Consider the following 19,541-nt stretch of genomic DNA (forward strand, 5'->3'; position numbering starts at 1 on the left):
GGCTCATCTCGGGTTTGGATTTCGTCAGGTTCTGAATGAAAGAATATTTATTATGAACACAATAATGTTCAGAATTGTATTATGTGTGTCTGCCTGCTCCTACCGAATAAAAAAATACCTTCCGCAGCAAATCACCGAACCAGCTTTCCTGCTCATGTAGTCGTGGCCGAGTGGTTAAGGCGATGGAGTAGAAATCCATTGGGGTCTCCCCGCGCAGGTTCGAACCCTGCCGACTACGTATGTTCTTTTTCGCATTCAGGTTCAAGTTTCACCATGTTCTTTGGAACGAATGGTGTCTGATGCGAAATGGTATCCCACACTTTGCAAAAAGACGAGTTGTTTTTCCCAACAGAGTGCGCTCTATTTGAAAAGTCGGGACACAGTTCAACATGTGTTATTATTCAGTGATTGGAAACGTACACAGCGCTATCTGGATAAGAATTTTACAATGGAACATATGCTATTAATTAGTGAACGGAGATGTCCATTCAGCTTTCTGATGAAGACTTAGGCCATGGACAAGCGTTATTGACCAGGGAGGGGAGAAGTAAAATGCCTGAATCATGCGAGCAACAATTCCAATATTCGATTTTGTCCAGGGATTGGCTATGGTGAATGCAGAAAAGCTAGTGTTTCGAAACATACCTGTTGGACGTTCACCTGGTGTTGTAAGACATCGTACTGTGCTCACCACAGTCCAACACCGGCATCTCTAAATCATGGCTATCTCCAAACTAAGACAATGCGAATGCTTTTTGGATAGTGTATATCGCAAATTGATTGTAGATGGTTGAATAAATACTAGAAACTAAGAGGGAACAAGTCAAGACCAGCATGGAGAGAAATAATCCTCACTCACCCGTCAGTCAGGAATGTTGGCTGTCTGCCAAGCACTGGATCCGGGTTCTGTTACCGAGCATTGCCATTTTAACCTTATGGCGATAAATGAGGACTCTCAAGTCGCGAACGTTGCTTTGTGACTCTAAAGACGTCCGTGGGTGCAATTCAAATAACCATAGTTTCAAACTCCACCAACCTTCCATTGAACTCAGACTTCTTCTTTATTGTTAACAATGACTTGCCAATGTGGGTTTGATGGCAGACCCGATTTTTTGCATTAAGATGGGGAAAGTGATTGAGGAGTATGTGGAAATGAACCAAAATGGGAACGTCTCGCCGTCCGTGGTTTGGAAGGGATGGAAGGCGGGAGTGAGGGGAGGTCATTTCATTCAAGACAAAGGTGGTTAGCGAGGCGCAGGAGGAAGGCAGCGTTGATCGGGGAGATGTTGGCGGGCGATGGAACATATCTGATGCACAAGGAAGCGGGACATGTAGTGAGGAGGAAGGAGTTGCCGGTGAAGTTTGATCTTCTATCGAAAGGGAGGGCGGTTCAGCAATGGAGGCCCGCAAGGGATTGGCTGTGAATATGGTGAGAAAGCCATTGGATTGCTGGCGGGTCATTTCCATCGGCAGGCAACAGCGAGGGAGGTGGGAGGGAGTATTTCTGCATCTGAATGTGAACTGGTTCGGGGATTTAGAAGAATGTTCAGAATATTTTTGTGACATTTGGGCATTTTGGATGTGAAGCGAGGGGAGTATCGAACTGATATTTGATAATAAATGGAAAATCCTCTCTTTAGTTGATGCGGAGTGGAAACGTTAACTCCGTTTCTCTCTCCACTGATGATGCCAGACTGGTTGAGTTTTCCCTGAAGTTTCTGTTTTTGTGTGTTGAAATTTAATGGATTTGCTTTAACCCAGATGTTTCTGGACCCTGAGGATAATGCCTGCATTTTCAGAATCCAGCACTAACTCCAGTTTGTATTGTGATTTCTGTCGGTGCATTATCGCCCTGTCAACAAATACAGAAAGAAAATGCACAGAGTCCAACAGCAAATTGCGAATTTAAATCAAATCAAATGACATTTCCTAATTCAAGAAAGTGGTGCTATGAACGCTTTCCTATAGCAACCTTAACAAAGCTATTGGCTCATCTCGGGTTTGGATTTCGTCAGGTTCTGAATGAAAGAATATTTATTATGAACTCAATAATGTTCAGAATTGTATGATGTATGTCTGCCTGATACTACTGAATAAAAAAATACCTTCCGCGTAAAATCACCGAAACAGCCTTGGCGCTCGTGTAGTCGTGGCCGAGTGGTTATGGCGATGGGCTAGAAATCCATTGGGGTTTCCACCCCGCAAGTTCGAAACCTGCCGACTACGTATATTCATTTTCTCATTCAGGTTCAAGTTTCACCACGTTCTTTGCAACGAATGGTATCTGATGCGAAATGGTATCCCACACTTTGCAAAAGACGAGTTGTTTTTCCCAACAGAGTGCGCTGTATTTGAAAAGTCGGGACACAGTTCAACGTGTGTTATTATTCAGTGATTGGAAAAGTACACAGCGCTTTCCTGATAAGAATTTGACAATGGAACATATGCTATTAATGAGTGAACGGAGATGTAAATTCAGCTTGCTGATGAAGATTTAGGCCATGGGCAAGCGTTGTTGACCAGGGAGGGGAGAAGTAAAATTCCTGAATCATGCGAGCAACAATTCCAATTTTCAATTTTGTCCAGGGATTGGCGATGGTGAATGCAGAAAAGCTAGTGTTTCAAAACAAACCTGTTGGACGTTGACCTGGTGTTGTAAGACATCGTACTGTGCTCACCACAGTCCAACACCGGCATCTCTAAATCATGGCTATCTCCAAACTAAGACAATGTGAATGCTTTTTGGATAGTGTATATCGCAAATTGATTGTAGATGGTTGAATAAATACTAGAAACTAAGAGGGAACAAGCATGGAGAGAAATAATCCTCACTCACCCGTCAGTCAGGAATGTTGGCTGTCTCCCAAGCACTAGATCCCGGTTCGCTTATCGAGCATTGCCAATTTAACCTTGTGGCGATCAAATGAGGACTCTCAAGTCGCGAACGTTGCTTTGTGACTCTAAAGACGTCCGCGGGAGCAATTCAAATAACCATAGTTTGAAACTCCACCTACCTTCCATTGAACTCAGGCTTCTTCTTTATTGTTAACAATGCCTTGCCATTGCGGGTTTGATGGCAGACCCGATTTTTTGCATTAAGAGGAGAAAGTGATTGAGGAGTATGTGGAAATGAACCAAAATGGGAACGTCTCGCCGTCCGTGGTTTGGAAGTTATGGAAGGCGGTCGTGAGGGGGGAGATCATATCATTCAAGACAAAGGTGGTTAGCGAGGCGCGTTAGGAAGGGCAGCGTGGATCGGAGAAATGTTGGCGGGCGATGGAATATATCTGATGCACACGGAAGCGGGACATGTAGTGAGGCGGAAGGAGTTGCAGGTGAAGTTTGATCTTCTATCGAAAGGGAGGGCGGTTCAGCAATGGAGGCCCGCAAAGGATTGGCTATGAGTATGGTGAACAAGCCATTGGATTGCTGGCGGGTCATTTCCATCGGCAGGAAGCAGCGATGGAGTTGGAAGGGAGTTTTTCTGCATCTGAATGTGAACTGGTTCGTGGATTTAGAAGAATGTTGATAATATTTTTGTGACATTTGGGCATTTTGGATCTGAAGCGCGGGGAGTATCGAACTTATATTTGATAATGAATGTAAAATCCTCCCTTTAGTTGATGCGGAGTGGAAACGTTAACTCCGTTTCTCTCTCCACTGATGATGCCAGACCGGCTAAGTTTCCCCTGAAGTTTCTGTTTTTGTGAGTTGAAATGTAATGGATTTGCTTTAACCCAGATGTTTCTGGACCCTGAGGATAATTCCTGCATTTTCAGAATCCAGCACTAACTCCAGTTTGTATTGTGATTTCTGTCGGTGCATTATCGCCCTGTCAACAAATCCAGAAAGAAAATGCACAGAGTCCAACAGCAAATTGCGAATTTAAATCAAATCAAATGGAATTTCCTAATTCAACAAAGCGGTGCTATCAAAACAAACTTATAGCAATCTTAACAAAGCTATTGGCTCATCTCGGGTTTGGATTTCGTCAGGTTCTGTATGAAAGAATACTTATTATGAACACAATAATGTTCAAAATTGTATTATGTGTGTCTGCCTGCTCCTCCCGAATAAAAAAGTACCTTCCGCGTCAAATCACCGAAGCAGCTTTTGCGCTCATGTAGTCGTGGCCGAGTGGTTAAGGCGATGGAGTAGAAATCCATTGGGGTCTCCCCGCGGAGGTTCGAACCCTGCCTATTACGTATGCCCTTTTTCTCATTCAGGTTCAAGTTTCACCACGTTCTTTGGAACGAATGGTGTCTGATGCGAAATGGTATCCCACACTTTGCAAAAAGACGAGTTGTTTTTCCCAACAGAGTGCGCTCTATTTGAAAAGTCGGGACACAGTTCAACATGTGTTATTATTCAGTGATTGGAAAAGTACACAGCGCTTTCTGGATAAGAATTTTACAATGGAACATATGCTATTAATGAGTGAACGGAGATGTACATTCAGCTTGCTGATGAAGACTTCGGCCATGGGCAAGCGTTATTGACCAGGGAGGGGAGAAGTAAAATGCCTGAATCATGCGAGCAACAATTCCAATTTTCAATTTTGTCCAGGGATTGGCAATGGTGAATGCAGAAAAGCCAGTGTTTCGAAACAAACCTGTTGGACATTAACCTGGTGTTGTAAGACATCTTACTGTGCTCACAGTCCAACACCGGCATCTCCAAATCATGGCTATGTCAAAACTAAGACAATGTGAATGCTTTTTGGATAGTGTATATCGCAAATATATTGTAGATTGTTGAATAAATACTAGAAATTAAGAGGGAACAATTCATGACCAGCATGGAGAGAAATAATCCTCACTCACCCGTCAGTCAGGAATATTGGCTGTCTCCCAAGCACTGGATCCAGGTTCTGTTACCGAGCATTGCCAATTTAACCTGAGGGCGATCAAATGAGGACTCTCAAGTCGCGAACGTTGCTTTGTGACTCTAAAGACGTCCGTGGGTGCAATTCAAATAACCATAGTTTCAAACTCCACCTACCTTCCATTGAACTCAGGCTTCTTCTTTATTGTTCACAATGACTTGCCATTGTGGGTTTGATGGCAGACCCGATTTTTTTGCATTAAGATGGGGAAAGTGATTGAGGAGTATGTGGAAATGAACCAAAATGGGAACGTCTCGCCGTCCGTGGTTTGCAAGGTATGGAAGGCGGGAGTGAGGGGAGGTAATTTCATTCAAGGCAAAGGTAGGTAGCGAGGCGCGGGAGGGAGGGCAGCGTTGATCGGGGAGATGTTGGCGGGCGATGGAATATATCTGATGCACACGGAAGAGGGACATGTAGTGAGGAGGAAGGAGTTGCCGGTGAAGTTTGATCTTCTATCGAAAGGGAGGGCGGTTCAGCAATGCAGGCCCGCAAGGGATTGGCTGTGAATATGGTGAGAAAGCCATTGGATTGCTGGCGGGTCATTTCCATCGGCAGGCAGCAGCGAGGGAGGTGGGAGGGAGTATTTCTGCATCTGAATGTGAACTGGTTCGTGGATTTAGAAGAATGTTCAGAATATTTTTGTGACATTTGGGCATTTTGGATCTGAAGCGAGGGGAGTATCGAACTGATATTTGATAATGAATGTAAAATCCTCTCTTTAGTTGATGCGGAGTGGAAACGTTAACTCCGTTTCTCTCTCCACTGATGATGCCAGACCGGCTGAGTTTTCCCTGAAGTTTCTGTTTTTGTGTGTTGAAATTTAATGGGTTTGCTTTAACTCATATGTTTCTGGGCCCTGAGGATAATTCCTGCATTTTCAGAATCCAGCAGTAACTCCAGTTGTATTGTGATTTCTGCCGGTGCATTATCGCCCTGTCATCAAATACAGAAAGAAAATGCACAGAGTCCAACTGCAAATTGCGAATTTCAATCAAATCAAATGGCATTTCCTAATTCAACAAAGTGGTGCTATCAAAACTTTCCTATAGCAACCTTAACAAAGCTATTGGCTCATTTCGCGTTTGGATTTCGTCAGGTTCTGAATGAAAGAATACTTATTATAACACAATAATGTTCAGAATTGTATTATGTGTGTCTGCATGCTCCTACCGAATAAAAAAATACCTTCCGCGTCAAAACACCGTAGCAGCTTTTCCGCTCATGTAGTCGTGGCCGAGTGGTAAAGGCGATTGACTAGATATCCATTGAGGTTTCCCCGCGTAGGTTCGAACCCTGCCGGCTACGTATGTTCTTTTTCTCATTCAGGTTCAAGTTTCACCACGTTCTTTGGAACGAATGGTGTCTGATGCGAAATGGTATCCCACACTTTGCAAAAAGATGAGTTGTTTTTCTATTTGAAAAGTCGGGACACAGTTCAATATGTGTTATTATTCAGTGATTGGAAAAGTACACAGCGCTTTCTGGATAAGAATTTTACAATGGAACATATGCTATTAATGAGTGAACGGAGATGTACATTCAGCTTGCTGATGAAGACTTAGGCCATGGGCAAGCGTTATTGACCAGGGAGGGGAGAAGTAAAATGCCTGGATCATGCGAGCAACAATTCCAATTTTCACTTTTGGCTATGGTGAATGCAGAAAAGCTAGTGTTTCGAAACATACCTGTTGGACGTTAACCTGGTGTTGTAAGACATCTTACTGTGCTCACCACAGTCCAACACCGGCATCTCCAAATCATGGCTATCTCCAAACTAAGACAATGTGAATGCTTTTTGGATAGTGTATATCGCAAATATATTGTAGATGGTTGAATAAATACTAGAAATTAAGAGGGAACAAGTCAAGACCAGCATGGAGAGAAATAATCCTCACTCACCCGTCAGTCAGGAATATTGGCTGTCTCCCAAGCACTGGATCCGGGTTCTGTTACCGAGCATTGCCAATTTAACCTTAGGGCGATCAAATGAGGACTCTCAAGTCGCGAACGTTGCTTTGTGACTCAAAAGACGTCCGTGGCTGCAATTCAAATAACCATAGTTTCAAACTCCACCTACCTTCCATTGAACTCAGGCTTCTTCTTTATTGTTCACAATGACTTGCCATTGTGGGTTTGATGGCAGACCCGATTTTTTGCATTAAGATGGGGAAAGTGATTGAGGAGTATGTGGAAATGAACCAAAATGGGAACGTCTCGCCGTCCGTGGTTTGGAAAGTATGGAAGGCGGTAGTGAGGGTGGGGGAGGTCATATCATTCAAGACAAAGGTGGTTAGCGAGGCGCGTTAGGAAGGGCAGCGTGGATCGGGGAAATGGTGGCGGGCGATGGAATATATCTGATGCACACGGAAGCGGGACATGTAGTGAGGAGGAAGGAGTTGCAGGTGAAGTTTGATCTTCTATCGAAAGGGAGGGCGGTTCAGCAATGGAGGCCCGCAAGGAATTGGCTATGAGTATGGTGAGCAAGCCATTGGATTGCTGACGGGTCATTTCCATCGGCAGGCAGCAGCGAGGGAAGTGGGAGGGAGTATTTCTGCATCTGAATGTGAACTGGTTCGGGGAATTAGAAGAATGTGCAGAATACTTTTGTGACATTTGGGCACTTTGGATCTGAAGCGAGGGGAGTATCGAACTTATATCTGATAATAAATGTAAAATCCTCCCTTTAGTTGATGCGGAGTGGAAACGTTAACTCCGTTTCTCTCTCCACTGATGATGCCAGACCGGCTGAGTTTTCCCTGAAGTTTCTGTTTTTGTGTGTTGAAATTTAATGGATTTGCTTTAACCCATATGTTTCTGGACCCTGAGGATAATTCCTGCATTTTCAGAATCCAGCACTAACTCCAGTTTGTATTTTGATTTCTGTCGGTGCATTATCGCCCTGTCAACAAATACAGAAAGAAAATGCACAGAGCCCAACAGCAAATTGCGAATTTAAATCAAATCAAATGGCATTTCCGAATTCAACAAAGCGGTGCTATCAAAACTTTCCTATAGCAACCTTAACAAAGCTGTTGACTCATCTCGGGTTTGGATTTCGTCAGGTTCTGAATGAAAGAATATTTATTATGAACTCAATAATATTCAGAATTGTAGAATGTGTGCCTGCCTGCTACTACCGAATTGAAAAATACCTTCCGCGTCAAATCACCGGAACAGCTTTGGCGCTCGTGTAGTCGTGGCCGAGTGGTTAAGGCGATGGACTAGAAATCCATTGGGGTTTCACCGCCCAGGTTCGAACCCTGCCAACTACGTATGTTCTTTTTCTCATTCAGGTCCAAGTTTCACCACGTTCTTTGGAACGAATTGTGTCTGATGCGAAATGGTATCCCACACTTTGCAAAAAGACGAGTTGTTGTTCCGAAAAGAGTGCGCTCTATTTGAAAAGTCGGGACACATTTCAACATGTGTTATTATTCAGTGATTGGAAAAGTACACAGCGCTTTCTGGATAAGAATTTGACAATGGAACATATGCTATTAATTAGTGAACGGAGATGTACATTCAGCTTGCTGATGAAGACTTAGGACATGGGCAAGCGTCATTGACCAGGGAGGGGAGAAGTAAAATGCCTGAATCATGCGAGCAACAATTCCAATTTTCAATTTTGTCCAGGGATTGGCTATCGTGAATGTAGAAAAGCTAGCGTTTCGGAACAAACCTGTTGGACGTTAACTTGGTGTTGTAAGACATCGTACTGTGCTCACCACAGTCCAACACCGGCAACTCCAAATCATGGCTATCTCCAAACTAAGACAATGTGAATGCTTTTTGGATAGTGTATATCGCAAATATATTGTAGATGGTTGAATAAATACTAGAAATTAAGAGGGAACAAGTCAAGACCAGCATGGAGAGAAATAATCCTCACTCACCCGTCAGTCAGGAATATTGGCTGTCTCCCAAGCACTGGATCCGGGTTCTGTTACCGAGCATTGCCAATTTAACCTTAGGGCGATCAAATGAGGACTCTCAAGTCGCGAACGTTGCTTTGTGACTCTAAAGACGTCCGTGGGTGCAATTCAAATAACCATAGTTTCAAACTCCACCTACCGTCCATTGAACTCAGGCTTCTTCTTTATTGTTAACAATGACTTGCCATTGTGGGTTTGATGGCAGACCCAATTTGTTGCATTAAGAGGAGAAGGTGATTGAGGAGTATGTGGAAATGAACCAAAATGGGAACGTCTCGCCGTCCGTGGTTTGGAAGGTATGGAAGGCGGGAGTGAGGGGAGGTCATTTCATTCAAGACAAAGGTAGTTAGCGAGGCGCGTTAGGAAGGGCAGCGTTGATCGGGGAGATTTTGGCGGGCGATGGAATATATCTGATGCACACGGAAGAGGGACATGTAGTGAGGAGGAAGAAGTTGCCGGTGAAGTTTGATCTTCTATCGGAAGAGAGGGCGGTTGAGCAATGGAGGCCCGAAAGGGATTGGCTATGAGTATGGTGAGCAAGCCATTGAATTGCTGACGGGTCATTTCCATCGGCAGGCAGCAGCGAGGGAGGTGGGAGGGAGTATTTCTGCATCTGAATGTGAACTGGTTCGTGGATTTAGAAGAATGTTCAGAATATTTTTGTGACATTTGGGCATTTTGGATCTGAAGCGAGGGGAGTATCGAACTGATATTTGACAATAAATGTAAAATCCTCTCTTTAGTTGATGCGGAGTGGAAACGTTAACTCCGTTTCTCTCTCCACTGATGATGCCAGACCGGCTGAGTTTTCCCTGAAGTTTCTGTTTTTGTGTGTTGAAATTTAATGGATTTGCTTTAACCCATATGTTTCAGGACCCTGAGGATAATTCCTGCATTTTCAGAATCCAGCACTAACTCCAGTTTGTATTGTGATTTCTGTCGGTGCATTATCGCCCTGTCAGCAAATACAGAAAGAACATGCACAGAGTCCAACAGCAAATTGCGAATTTAAATCAAATCAAATGGCATTTCCTAATTCAACAAAGCGGTGCTATCAAAACTTTCCTATAGCAACCTTAAAAAAGCTATTGGCTCATCTCGGGTTTGGATTTCGTCAGGTTCTGAATGAAAGAATACTTATTATGAACACAATAATGTTCAGAATTGTATTATGTGTGTCTGCCTGCTCCTACCGAATAAAAAAATACCTTCCGCGTCAAATCACCGAAGCAGCTTTTGCGCTCATGTAGTCGTGGCCGAGTGGTTAAGGCGATGGACTAGAAATCCATTGGGGTCTCCCCGCGCAGGTTCGAACCCTGCCGACTACGTATGTTCTTTTTCTCATTCAGGTTCCAGTTTCACCACGTTCTTTGGAACGAATGGTGTCTGATACGAAATGGTATCCCGCACTTTGCAAAAAGAAGAGTTGTTTTCCCCAACAGAGTGCGCTCTATTTGAAAAGTCGGGACACAGTTCAACGTGTGTTATTATTTAGTCATTGGAAAAGTACACAGCGCTATCTGGATAAGAATTTTACAATGGAACATATGCTATTAATGAGCGAACGGAGATGTACATTCAGCTTGCTGATGAAGACTTAGGCCATGGGCAAGCGTTGTTGACCAGGGAGGGGAGAAGTAAAATGCCTGAATCATGCGAACAACAATTCCAATTTTCAATTTTGTCCAGGGATTGGCTATGGTGAATGTAGAAAGGCAAGTGTTTCGAAACAAACCTGTTGGACGTTAACCTGGTGTTGTAAGACATCTTACTGTGCTCACCACAGTCCAACACCGGCAACTCTAAATCATGGCTATCTCCAAACTAAGACAATGTGAATGCTTTTTGGATAGTGTATATCGCAAATATATTGTAGGTGGTTGAATAAATACTAGAAATTAAGAGGGAACAAGTCAAGACCAGCATGGAGAGAAATAATCCTCACTCACCCGTCAGTCAGGAATATTGGCTGTCTCCCAAGCACTGGATCCGGGTTCTGTTACCGAGCATTGCCAATTTAACCTTAGGGCGATCAAATGAGAACTCTCAAGTCGCGAACGTTGCTTTGTGACTCTAAAGACGTCCGTGGGTGCAATTCAAATAACCATTGTTTCAAACTCCACCTACCTTCCATTGAACTCAGGCTTCTTCTTTATTGTTAACAATGACTTGCCATTGTGGGTTTGATGGCAGACCCGATTTTTTGCATTAAGATGGGGAAAGTGATTGAGGAGTATGTGGAAATGAACCAAAATGGGAACGTCTCGCCGTCCGTGGTTTGCAAGGTATGGAAGGCGGGAGTGAGGGGAGGTAATTTCATTCAAGGCAAAGGTAGGTAGCGAGGCGCGGGAGGGAGGGCAGCGTTGATCGGGGAGATGTTGGCGGGCGATGGAATATATCTGATGCACACGGAAGAGGGACATGTAGTGAGGAGGAAGGAGTTGCCGGTGAAGTTTGATCTTCTATCGAAAGGGAGGGCGGTTCAGCAATGCAGGCCCGCAAGGGATTGGCTGTGAATATGGTGAGAAAGCCATTGGATTGCTGGCGGGTCATTTCCATCGGCAGGCAGCAGCGAGGGAGGTGGGAGGGAGTATTTCTGCATCTGAATGTGAACTGGTTCGTGGATTTAGAAGAATGTTCAGAATATTTTTGTGACATTTGGGCATTTTGGATCTGAAGCGAGGGGAGTATCGAACTGATATTTGATAATGAATGTAAAATCCTCTCTTTAGTTGATGCGGAGTGGAAACGTTAACTCCGTTTCTCTCTCCACTGATGATGCCAGACCGGCTGAGTTTTCCCTGAAGTTTCTGTTTTTGTGTGTTGAAATTTAATGGGTTTGCTTTAACTCATATGTTTCTGGGCCCTGAGGATAATTCCTGCATTTTCAGAATCCAGCAGTAACTCCAGTTGTATTGTGATTTCTGCCGGTGCATTATCGCCCTGTCATCAAATACAGAAAGAAAATGCACAGAGTCCAACTGCAAATTGCGAATTTCAATCAAATCAAATGGCATTTCCTAATTCAACAAAGTGGTGCTATCAAAACTTTCCTATAGCAACCTTAACAAAGCTATTGGCTCATTTCGCGTTTGGATTTCGTCAGGTTCTGAATGAAAGAATACTTATTATAACACAATAATGTTCAGAATTGTATTATGTGTGTCTGCATGCTCCTACCGAATAAAAAAATACCTTCCGCGTCAAAACACCGTAGCAGCTTTTCCGCTCATGTAGTCGTGGCCGAGTGGTAAAGGCGATTGACTAGATATCCATTGAGGTTTCCCCGCGTAGGTTCGAACCCTGCCGGCTACGTATGTTCTTTTTCTCATTCAGGTTCAAGTTTCACCACGTTCTTTGGAACGAATGGTGTCTGATGCGAAATGGTATCCCACACTTTGCAAAAAGATGAGTTGTTTTTCTATTTGAAAAGTCGGGACACAGTTCAATATGTGTTATTATTCAGTGATTGGAAAAGTACACAGCGCTTTCTGGATAAGAATTTTACAATGGAACATATGCTATTAATGAGTGAACGGAGATGTACATTCAGCTTGCTGATGAAGACTTAGGCCATGGGCAAGCGTTATTGACCAGGGAGGGGAGAAGTAAAATGCCTGGATCATGCGAGCAACAATTCCAATTTTCACTTTTGGCTATGGTGAATGCAGAAAAGCTAGTGTTTCGAAACATACCTGTTGGACGTTAACCTGGTGTTGTAAGACATCTTACTGTGCTCACCACAGTCCAACACCGGCATCTCCAAATCATGGCTATCTCCAAACTAAGACAATGTGAATGCTTTTTGGATAGTGTATATCGCAAATATATTGTAGATGGTTGAATAAATACTAGAAATTAAGAGGGAACAAGTCAAGACCAGCATGGAGAGAAATAATCCTCACTCACCCGTCAGTCAGGAATATTGGCTGTCTCCCAAGCACTGGATCCGGGTTCTGTTACCGAGCATTGCCAATTTAACCTTAGGGCGATCAAATGAGGACTCTCAAGTCGCGAACGTTGCTTTGTGACTCGAAAGACGTCCGTGGCTGCAATTCAAATAACCATAGTTTCAAACTCCACCTACCTTCCATTGAACTCAGGCTTCTTCTTTATTGTTCACAATGACTTGCCATTGTGGGTTTGATGGCAGACCCGATTTTTTGCATTAAGATGGGGAAAGTGATTGAGGAGTATGTGGAAATGAACCAAAATGGGAACGTCTCGCCGTCCGTGGTTTGGAAAGTATGGAAGGCGGTAGTGAGGGTGGGGGAGGTCATATCATTCAAGACAAAGGTGGTTAGCGAGGCGCGTTAGGAAGGGCAGCGTGGATCGGGGAAATGGTGGCGGGCGATGGAATATATCTGATGCACACGGAAGCGGGACATGTAGTGAGGAGGAAGGAGTTGCAGGTGAAGTTTGATCTTCTATCGAAAGGGAGGGCGGTTCAGCAATGGAGGCCCGCAAGGAATTGGCTATGAGTATGGTGAGCAAGCCATTGGATTGCTGACGGGTCATTTCCATCGGCAGGCAGCAGCGAGGGAAGTGGGAGGGAGTATTTCTGCATCTGAATGTGAACTGGTTCGGGGATTTAGAAGAATGTGCAGAATACTTTTGTGACATTTGGGCACTTTGGATCTGAAGCGAGGGGAGTATCGAACTTATATCTGATAATAAATGTAAAATCCTCCCTTTAGTTGATGCGGAGTGGAAACGTTAACTCCGTTTCTCTCTCCACTGATGATGCCAGACCGGCTGAGTTTTCCCTGAAGTTTCTGTTTTTGTGTGTTGAAATTTAATGGATTTGCTTTAACCCATATGTTTCTGGACCCTGAGGATAATTCCTGCATTTTCAGAATCCAGCACTAACTCCAGTTTGTATTTTGATTTCTGTCGGTGCATTATCGCCCTGTCAACAAATACAGAAAGAAAATGCACAGAGCCCAACAGCAAATTGCGAATTTAAATCAAATCAAATGGCATTTCCTAATTCAACAAAGCGGTGCTATCAAAACTTTCCTATAGCAACCTTAACAAAGCTGTTGACTCATCTCGGGTTTGGATTTCGTCAGGTTCTGAATGAAAGAATATTTATTATGAACTCAATAATATTCAGAATTGTAGAATGTGTGCCTGCCTGCTACTACCGAATTGAAAAATACCTTCCGCGTCAAATCACCGGAACAGCTTTGGCGCTCGTGTAGTCGTGGCCGAGTGGTTAAGGCGATGGACTAGAAATCCATTGGGGTTTCACCGCTCAGGTTCGAACCCTGCCAACTACGTATGTTCTTTTTCTCATTCAGGTCCAAGTTTCACCACGTTCTTTGGAACGAATTGTGTCTGATGCGAAATGGTATCCCACACTTTGCAAAAAGACGAGTTGTTGTTCCGAAAAGAGTGCGCTCTATTTGAAAAGTCGGGACACATTTCAACATGTGTTATTATTCAGTGATTGGAAAAGTACACAGCGCTTTCTGGATAAGAATTTGACAATGGAACATATGCTATTAATTAGTGAACGGAGATGTACATTCAGCTTGCTGATGAAGACTTAGGACATGGGCAAGCGTCATTGACCAGGGAGGGGAGAAGTAAAATGCCTGAATCATGCGAGCAACAATTCCAATTTTCAATTTTGTCCAGGGATTGGCTATCGTGAATGTAGAAAAGCTAGCGTTTCGGAACAAACCTGTTGGACGTTAACTTGGTGTTGTAAGACATCGTACTGTGCTCACCACAGTCCAACACCGGCAACTCCAAATCATGGCTATCTCCAAACTAAGACAATGTGAATGCTTTTTGGATAGTGTATATCGCAAATATATTGTAGATGGTTGAATAAATACTAGAAATTAAGAGGGAACAAGTCAAGACCAGCATGGAGAGAAATAATCCTCACTCACCCGTCAGTCAGGAATATTGGCTGTCTCCCAAGCACTGGATCCGGGTTCTGTTACCGAGCATTGCCAATTTAACCTTAGGGCGATCAAATGAGGACTCTCAAGTCGCGAACGTTGCTTTGTGACTCTAAAGACGTCCGTGGGTGCAATTCAAATAACCATAGTTTCAAACTCCACCTACCGTCCATTGAACTCAGGCTTCTTCTTTATTGTTAACAATGACTTGCCATTGTGGGTTTGATGGCAGACCCAATTTGTTGCATTAAGAGGAGAAGGTGATTGAGGAGTATGTGGAAATGAACCAAAATGGGAACGTCTCGCCGTCCGTGGTTTGGAAGGTATGGAAGGCGGGAGTGAGGGGAGGTCATTTCATTCAAGACAAAGGTAGTTAGCGAGGCGCGTTAGGAAGGGCAGCGTTGATCGGGGAGATTTTGGCGGGCGATGGAATATATCTGATGCACACGGAAGAGGGACATGTAGTGAGGAGGAAGAAGTTGCCGGTGAAGTTTGATCTTCTATCGGAAGAGAGGGCGGTTGAGCAATGGAGGCCCGAAAGGGATTGGCTATGAGTATGGTGAGCAAGCCATTGAATTGCTGACGGGTCATTTCCATCGGCAGGCAGCAGCGAGGGAGGTGGGAGGGAGTATTTCTGCATCTGAATGTGAACTGGTTCGTGGATTTAGAAGAATGTTCAGAATATTTTTGTGACATTTGGGCATTTTGGATCTGAAGCGAGGGGAGTATCGAACTGATATTTGACAATAAATGTAAAATCCTCTCTTTAGTTGATGCGGAGTGGAAACGTTAACTCCGTTTCTCTCTCCACTGATGATGCCAGACCGGCTGAGTTTTCCCTGAAGTTTCTGTTTTTGTGTGTTGAAATTTAATGGATTTGCTTTAACCCATATGTTTCAGGACCCTGAGGATAATTCCTGCATTTTCAGAATCCAGCACTAACTCCAGTTTGTATTGTGATTTCTGTCGGTGCATTATCGCCCTGTCAGCAAATACAGAAAGAACATGCACAGAGTCCAACAGCAAATTGCGAATTTAAATCAAATCAAATGGCATTTCCTAATTCAACAAAGCGGTGCTATCAAAACTTTCCTATAGCAACCTTAAAAAAGCTATTGGCTCATCTCGGGTTTGGATTTCGTCAGGTTCTGAATGAAAGAATACTTATTATGAACACAATAATGTTCAGAATTGTATTATGTGTGTCTGCCTGCTCCTACCGAATAAAAAAATACCTTCCGCGTCAAATCACCGAAGCAGCTTTTGCGCTCATGTAGTCGTGGCCGAGTGGTTAAGGCGATGGACTAGAAATCCATTGGGGTCTCCCCGCGCAGGTTCGAACCCTGCCGACTACGTATGTTCTTTTTCTCATTCAGGTTCCAGTTTCACCACGTTCTTTGGAACGAATGGTGTCTGATACGAAATGGTATCCCGCACTTTGCAAAAAGAAGAGTTGTTTTCCCCAACAGAGTGCGCTCTATTTGAAAAGTCGGGACACAGTTCAACGTGTGTTATTATTTAGTCATTGGAAAAGTAAACAGCGCTATCTGGATAAGAATTTTACAATGGAACATATGCTATTAATGAGCGAACGGAGATGTACATTCAGCTTGCTGATGAAGACTTAGGCCATGGGCAAGCGTTGTTGACCAGGGAGGGGAGAAGTAAAATGCCTGAATCATGCGAACAACAATTCCAATTTTCAATTTTGTCCAGGGATTGGCTATGGTGAATGTAGAAAGGCAAGTGTTTCGAAACAAACCTGTTGGACGTTAACCTGGTGTTGTAAGACATCTTACTGTGCTCACCACAGTCCAACACCGGCAACTCTAAATCATGGCTATCTCCAAACTAAGACAATGTGAATGCTTTTTGGATAGTGTATATCGCAAATATATTGTAGGTGGTTGAATAAATACTAGAAATTAAGAGGGAACAAGTCAAGACCAGCATGGAGAGAAATAATCCTCACTCACCCGTCAGTCAGGAATATTGGCTGTCTCCCAAGCACTGGATCCGGGTTCTGTTACCGAGCATTGCCAATTTAACCTTAGGGCGATCAAATGAGAACTCTCAAGTCGCGAACATTGCTTTGTGACTCTAAAGACGTCCGTGGGTGCAATTCAAATAACCATTGTTTCAAACTCCACCTACCTTCCATTGAACTCAGGCTTCTTCTTTATTGTTAACAATGACTTGCCATTGTGGGTTTGATGGCAGACCCGATTTTTTGCATTAAGATGGGGACAGTGATTGAGGAGTATGTGGAAATGAACCAAAATGGGAACGTCTCGCCGTCCGTGGTTTGGAAGGTATGGAAGGCGGTAGTGAGGGGGGGAGGTCATTTCATTCAAGACAAAGGTAGGTAGCGAGGCGCGGGAGGGAGGGCAGCGTTGATCGGGGAGATGTTGGCGGGCGATGGAATATATCTGATGCACACGGAAGAGGGACATGTAGTGAGGAGGAAGGAGATGCCGGTGAAGTTTGATCTTCTAACGGAAGAGAGGGCGGTTCAGCAATGGAGGCCCGCAAGGGATTGGCTATGAATATGGTGAGAAAGCCATTGGATTGCTGGCGGGTCATTTCCATCGGCAGGCAGCATCGAGGGAGGTGGGAGGGAGTATTTCTGCATCTGAATGTGAACTGGATCGTGGATTTAGAAGAATGTGCAGAATATTTTTGTGACATTTGGGCACTTTGGATCTGAAGCGAGGGGAGTATCGAACTTATATCTGATAATAAATGTAAAATCCTCCCTTTAGCTGATGCGGAGTGGAAACGTTAACTCAGTTTCTCTCTCCACTGATGATGCCAGACCGGCTGAGTTTTCCCTGAAGTGTCTGTTTTTGTGTGTTGAAATTTAATGGATTTACTTTAACCCACATGTTTCTGGACCCTGAGGATAATTCCTGCATTTTCAGAATCCAGCACTAACTCCAGTTTGTATTTTGATTTCTGTCGGTGCATTATCGCCCTGTCAACAAATACAGAAAGAAAATGCACAGAGCCCAACAGCAAATTGCGAATTTAAATCAAATCAAATGGCATTTCCTAATTCAACAAAGCGGTGCTATCAAAACTTTCCTATAGCAACCTTAACAAAGCTGTTGACTCATCTCGGGTTTGGATTTCGTCAGGTTCTGAATGAAAGAATATTTATTATGAACTCAATAATATTCAGAATTGTAGAATGTGTGCCTGCCTGCTACTACCGAATTAAAAAATACCTTCCGCGTCAAATCACCGAAACAGCTTTGGGGCTCGTGTAGTCGTGGCCGAGTGGTTAAGGCGATGGACTAGAAATCAATTGGCGTTTCACCGCCCAGGTTCGAACCCTGCCAACTACGTATGTTCTTTTTCTCATTCAGGTCCAAGTTTCACCACGTTCTTTGGAACGAATGGTGTCTGATGCGAAATGGTATCCCACACTTTGCAAAAAGACGAGTTGTTTTTCCCAAAAGAGTGCGCTCTATTTGAAAAGTCGGGACACATTTCAACATGTGTTATTATTCAGTGATTGGAAAAGTACACAGCGCTTTCTGGATAAGAATTTGACAATGGAACATATGCTATTAATTAGTGAACGGAGATGTACATTCAGCTTGCTGATGAAGACTTAGGACATGGGCAAGCGTCATTGACCAGGGAGGGGAGAAGTAAAATGCCTGAATCATGCGAGCAACAATTCCAATTTTCAATTTTGTCCAGGGATTGGCTATCGTGAATGTAGAAAAGCTAGCGTTTCGAAACAAACCTGTTGGACGTTAACCTGGTGTTGTAAGACATCGTACTGTGCTCACCACAGTCCAACACCGGCAACTCCAAATCATGGCTATCTCCAAGCTAAGACAATGTGAATGCTTTTTGGATAGTGTATATCGCAAATATATTGTAGATGGTTGAATAAATACTAGAAATTAAGAGGGAACAAGTCAAGACCAGCATGGAGAGAAATAATCCTCACTCACCCGTCAGTCAGGAATATTGGCTGTCTCCCAAGCACTGGATCCGGGTTCTGTTACCGAGCATTGCCAATTTAACCTTAGGGCGATCAAATGAGGACTCTCAAGTCGCGAACGTTGCTTTGTGACTCTAAAGACGTCCGTGGGTGCAATTCAAATAACCATAGTTTCAAACTCCACCTACCTTCCATTGAACTCAGGCTTCTTCTTTATTGTTAACAATGACTTGCCATTGTGGGTTTGATGGCAGACCCGATTTGTTGCATTAAGAGGAGAAAGTGATTGAGGAGTATGTGGAAATGAACCAAAATGGGAACGTCTCGCCGTCCGTGGTTTGGAAGGTATGGAAGGCGGGAGTGAGGGGAGGTCATTTCATTCAAGACAAAGGTAGTTAGCGAGGCGCGTTAGGAAGGGCAGCGTTGATCGGGGAGATGTCGGCGGGCGATGGAATATATCTGATGCACACGGAAGAGGGACATGTAGTGAGGAGGAAGGAGTTGCCGGTGAAGTTTGATCTTCTATCGGAAGAGAGGGCGGTTCAGCAATGGAGGTCCGAAAGGGATTGGCTTTGAGTATGGTGAGCAAGCCATTGAATTGCTGACGGGTCATTTCCATCGGCAGGCAGCAGCGAGGGAGGTGGGAGGGAGTATTTCTGCATCTGAATGTGAACTGGTTCGTGGATTTAGAAGAATGTTCAGAATATTTTTGTGACATTTGGGCATTTTGGATCTGAAGCGAGGGGAGTATCGAACTGATATTTGACAATAAATGTAAAATCCTCTCTTTAGTTGATGCGGAGTGGAAACGTTAACTCCGTTTCTCTCTCCACTGATGATGCCAGACCGGC

At 43.9% G+C, this 19,541-nt stretch overlaps 10 non-coding genes across 10 annotated transcripts; all 10 read left to right on the forward strand.

The window, feature by feature from the left end:
- The first annotated feature begins 156 nt into the window (after positions 1–156).
- On the forward strand, positions 157–238 carry trnas-aga (transfer RNA serine (anticodon AGA)). The gene has a single exon. It is a non-coding gene; the product is annotated as a tRNA-Ser (tRNA).
- A 1,905-nt stretch (positions 239–2,143) lies between these two features.
- trnas-aga (transfer RNA serine (anticodon AGA)) lies at positions 2,144–2,226 on the forward strand. The gene has a single exon. It is a non-coding gene; the product is annotated as a tRNA-Ser (tRNA).
- Positions 2,227–4,123: 1,897 nt separating this feature from the next.
- Positions 4,124–4,205, forward strand: trnas-aga (transfer RNA serine (anticodon AGA)). Its single transcript has one exon. It is a non-coding gene; the product is annotated as a tRNA-Ser (tRNA).
- A 1,903-nt stretch (positions 4,206–6,108) lies between these two features.
- trnas-aga (transfer RNA serine (anticodon AGA)) lies at positions 6,109–6,190 on the forward strand. Its single transcript has one exon. It is a non-coding gene; the product is annotated as a tRNA-Ser (tRNA).
- A 1,885-nt stretch (positions 6,191–8,075) lies between these two features.
- On the forward strand, positions 8,076–8,157 carry trnas-aga (transfer RNA serine (anticodon AGA)). The gene has a single exon. It is a non-coding gene; the product is annotated as a tRNA-Ser (tRNA).
- A 1,906-nt stretch (positions 8,158–10,063) lies between these two features.
- On the forward strand, positions 10,064–10,145 carry trnas-aga (transfer RNA serine (anticodon AGA)). Its single transcript has one exon. It is a non-coding gene; the product is annotated as a tRNA-Ser (tRNA).
- Positions 10,146–12,050: 1,905 nt separating this feature from the next.
- On the forward strand, positions 12,051–12,132 carry trnas-aga (transfer RNA serine (anticodon AGA)). The gene has a single exon. It is a non-coding gene; the product is annotated as a tRNA-Ser (tRNA).
- Positions 12,133–14,017: 1,885 nt separating this feature from the next.
- On the forward strand, positions 14,018–14,099 carry trnas-aga (transfer RNA serine (anticodon AGA)). The gene has a single exon. It is a non-coding gene; the product is annotated as a tRNA-Ser (tRNA).
- A 1,906-nt stretch (positions 14,100–16,005) lies between these two features.
- On the forward strand, positions 16,006–16,087 carry trnas-aga (transfer RNA serine (anticodon AGA)). The gene has a single exon. It is a non-coding gene; the product is annotated as a tRNA-Ser (tRNA).
- A 1,910-nt stretch (positions 16,088–17,997) lies between these two features.
- Positions 17,998–18,079, forward strand: trnas-aga (transfer RNA serine (anticodon AGA)). The gene has a single exon. It is a non-coding gene; the product is annotated as a tRNA-Ser (tRNA).
- The last annotated feature ends 1,462 nt before the right edge of the window (positions 18,080–19,541 follow it).

Source organism: Scyliorhinus torazame, chromosome 4 (genome assembly GCF_047496885.1).
Source record: "Scyliorhinus torazame isolate Kashiwa2021f chromosome 4, sScyTor2.1, whole genome shotgun sequence".
In the NCBI taxonomy this organism is placed as follows: domain Eukaryota; kingdom Metazoa; phylum Chordata; class Chondrichthyes; order Carcharhiniformes; family Scyliorhinidae; genus Scyliorhinus; species Scyliorhinus torazame.